Source organism: Equus przewalskii, chromosome 1 (genome assembly GCF_037783145.1).
Source record: "Equus przewalskii isolate Varuska chromosome 1, EquPr2, whole genome shotgun sequence".
Taxonomy (NCBI): domain Eukaryota; kingdom Metazoa; phylum Chordata; class Mammalia; order Perissodactyla; family Equidae; genus Equus; species Equus przewalskii.
The window spans coordinates 19,584,817-19,588,502 of NC_091831.1; the positions used below are offsets into that span (position 1 = coordinate 19,584,817).

The 3,686-nt window shown below is 45.7% G+C and overlaps 1 long non-coding RNA gene across 1 annotated transcript; it reads left to right on the forward strand.

Annotated features, from left to right (window-relative positions):
- Positions 1-399: 399 nt before the first annotated feature.
- Positions 400-2,996, forward strand: LOC139085455 (uncharacterized). The gene is made up of 3 exons (XR_011543760.1): positions 400-566; positions 1,571-1,682; positions 2,900-2,996. It is a non-coding gene; the product is annotated as an uncharacterized lncRNA (long non-coding RNA).
- The last annotated feature ends 690 nt before the right edge of the window (positions 2,997-3,686 follow it).

A 3,686-nucleotide genomic window follows, 5' to 3' on the forward strand; every position in this document is an offset into this window, starting at 1 on the left:
GAGGATCTCACGGCTTGGTAGTGACTTATCCAGAATTAGTCGGTAGCAGACCTGGGATGATAACCTAGGGCTTCAGTGACTGGCACAGTGTTCTTTGCTCTCCTCAAGCTGCGCTATGGACCCACAGGTGAGTGTTAAACATGCTCAGGCTATTCTTGTTCCTCTTTTAACACTCCCTTCTCAGTCTTAGAGATCAGCCCCTTTGTTGGTAGGAAACATCTCAGCTCTTTAGCTTTGTTCCCAAAAGAGGCTCCCTAGGAGATGAAGTGAAAGTGCACGTGAGGCTTATCACTGGGATTTGTTTCCTCCTACTCATTCACCTTTGCTTTCTCCCCCTCACAATACTCCTGCACATGCGTGTGTTGCCAGGTATAGTGGTCTCTGCACTCTGGGTTCTGTGATGTCACCCAGGTGAGCATGGTCAAGATGCCTGCCATGCGATGCGAGATGTAGGACTCCACCTGGGATCCATTTGAAAGGATCCAGTGGATCGGGTGGGGAGGGAAGGACTGAACCCAGCCGTCTCCATGAATTACTTGGCAGGAAAAGGAAGCATCTCCTCCTGGGTATGAATTGCTTTTAATCAAATTTATTTGTTTTGGGGTGGCAAGAATACAAAGTCTGTATCAGAATATGTGTGTTTCTGTAGCTATTGAGTCTGTATGTCTAACAAAGATCAATATATTGTGCCTGTGTTGACATTTCTGTCTCTGTAGCTGACAAATTCTTATTTTTCGTCCTTCAAATGTGTGCTCACTTATCATACCTCATTTGAGTATTATGGGAGCCTTATGAAGTAGTCAGAACAGACATTGTCTTCCTTTTACAGTGTGGAAACTGAGGTTGAGAGAGATGAACACTTACTCTACTTCACAGGGATTTTGGGAAGAATAATTGAAATTAAAAGTGTGAAAGGATGTTTGTAGAAACTGAAAGCATTATGCAGATATTATTGTTCCCCAAATCACACATCTCTTTAGTGACAGAACTGGAATAAGACAGCATGCTTTTTTTGTGTGTGGTGAGGAAGATTTGCTCTGAGCTAACATCTGTTGTCAATCTTCCTCTTTCTTTTTTTGCTTGAGGAAGATTAGCTCTGAGCCAAAATCTGTGCCAATCTTTCTCTATTTTGCGTGTGGGTCACTGCCACAGCATGGCTGATGAGTGGTGTAGGTTGGAGCCTGGGATCTGAAACCATGAATGGGATCCAGACCTGTGCCAGCAAAGCAGAGTGCGCCAGACTTAACCACTATGCCACAGGGCTGGCCCCAGACAGCATGCTTTCTGACTTCCAGAACAGCACAGTGATTCTGCTGCTAGAGGATCATTGTTTTTACTGAGGCCTCTGAGAGTATCAAGGGAATCCACCTCACAGGTGGATGAGAATCTCGATGTTAAGTGAATCTGTGAATTATTCCTAGGTGTTCCAGTTACCATTGCTGCAGAACAAACCACTCCAAATTTAGTGGAGTCAAACAGCAACCGTTTTATTAAGCTTATGGATTCTGTGGGTCAGAAATCCCCAAAGGGCACACATGGAAATGACTTGAATTTGTTCTGTGACATCTAGGGCCTCAACTGGGGAGACTCGAAGGCTGGGGAGGACGCTACTGCTGGAGACTGGGATGCCCCATGGACTCTTTCACTCCCATGTCTAGTGCTTGAACTGAGAAGAAAACCAGGTAGCTTTCTTACATAGCAGCTCAGGGCTCCAAGTGCAGCTATTTCACTGGACAAGGCAGAAGCCAAACTGCTTTTTCACTTCTGCCATACTCTATTGATTACACAGGAACCAGAAGCCCACCCAACAAGGAAAGGGGGACACAGACATTATGTCTTGATGAGAGGAATGTCAAGGTCTCAGCATAGAAGAGCTTGCAGCATGGGAGACACTGTTGCATCCGTTTTGTACAATGCAATTTGCCATTCCTGGTTTCATCTGACTATCTTATTTTTTGCCCTTTATCTTAATTTCTTAAAAAAAGTTCTAGAATCATGTGTTTAGGGAAACTTCTTCCATATTTGTTTGAAAAGAATGTAGAAGTAGAAAAGATGAACAAATACAAATATTAGCTTTGTGAACAAGAGAGAAAACAGAAGCATAATTTATGCTTTGTCTGACTTCACAAGTATGGCTTTTTCTATCAATCTATGAAGATGAAATTAGCCATTGGGTAAATAAACAAGCTATTCAACCTATTGCTGGTGGCATTTACTAGTGAGGCAATTCTTGATAGCCTCAAATGGCTTTCCAGGCTGCAGCTGTATTATAGACACATGTTCAGCTGCATATGCGTTAAATGCACATCTATCAATCCCTCTCAATTATTTATTGAGTTAATGAAAGTCAATAATGTGTAAAACTGGCTGGCTGAATACTAAGCTACAGTAGTGGAAGCACACAATATCGTAGGGTGAGAGGGCTTTGATGGGCAGTGGGTGTTTCAGAGTGACAGGATGACAGCAGTCAGTGGGTAGTGTTACAGATAAAAGCCACTACTGGATCTAGCACTTGTCAAAGCTTTGTTACTGACATGCATGCTCAGGAGCCAGACAAGAAATGGATTCCCCAAGAATCTTCGGGAAGCGGTTTTATGTGGGAAAAATCAAAGTGCCATGAGGCTGTTTTCTGAAGTCCAGGATGGTGGTTTCAAAGACACGCTGAGCTGTCTTTGCCAGGGTGGTCATCTCCTGGCGTTCAGATTTCAGAGATAGCACTGACGTTCAGATTCCTGCATGCACGGGAGCACACCCCTCCTCCCGCCCCCATGCTCAGGACTCTCGGGTTAGTCAGGGCCGGACTATTTTTGTGCTTCATCATGGTTTTGGTTTGCAGAGTTGTTAGGGACATGAAAGGTGGATTGTAACAGGATGCCTGCAAAATTCCTTTTCTCGGCAGCTACTGAATACCTGCTGCATTTGAGGCGCTGGGAGGGACGTAAGGACTTCGAGGCTTAAATCCTGCATTCTAGCTGGGGAGACAAGAGGTCAAAGGTACAGTTTTGTCTTGTTAGCTGGATATGTATTTAAGAGACCAGCTGAGTGTTACAGACACAGTTTGTGTTAGGTGGGAGGGGGGCTCCCTGGGGATAAGGCTGTCAGTAAGTATTCCCAGAGCAGCAGGGCCCCCAAATGAACTTGGTGGGTGACTCAGATTCAAAAGATGTGAGGCCGGCATTCCTGGCTCAGCCTGAAGGAGCAGAGAGTGAGGAATAGGATGTGTGCCAAGGTGTGGAGGCAGGAACGGTGTGTGGGCCCCAACGCCAGGGAGTAATAACAACTGAAGTTGAAAAAGTCTACCGGGGTCATCTTACAGAGGGCAGCTGGCCTTTTGGCTGGAGGCAGAGGAAATCACTGCACGTCTTTGTTTTCAAGTAAGGCCGAGAAGACCAGTTTAGTGGAGCCTCCCCAACTAACGGCAGCCGGAGCTGAGAACAACCCACCCGGGAAATCACAGCTGTCTCTAAGGCCTGCCTTTGATTCTAGGACTCCTTACCAAGTGGCAGTGCTGATAAGGACACATGGGCCACTGTATGAATTACTCAGATCAAATTAAAGCCATCAATCTTGAGGACAAGCCCGATGGAGGCTGGGCCTGCCTCTGAGTTTGAATCAGAGTAGCTAAAGCTTCCATAATGAGCCCAGCTGCTCTGGGAACTGCTGTGTTCCAGGGGCCCAGTGCTCCA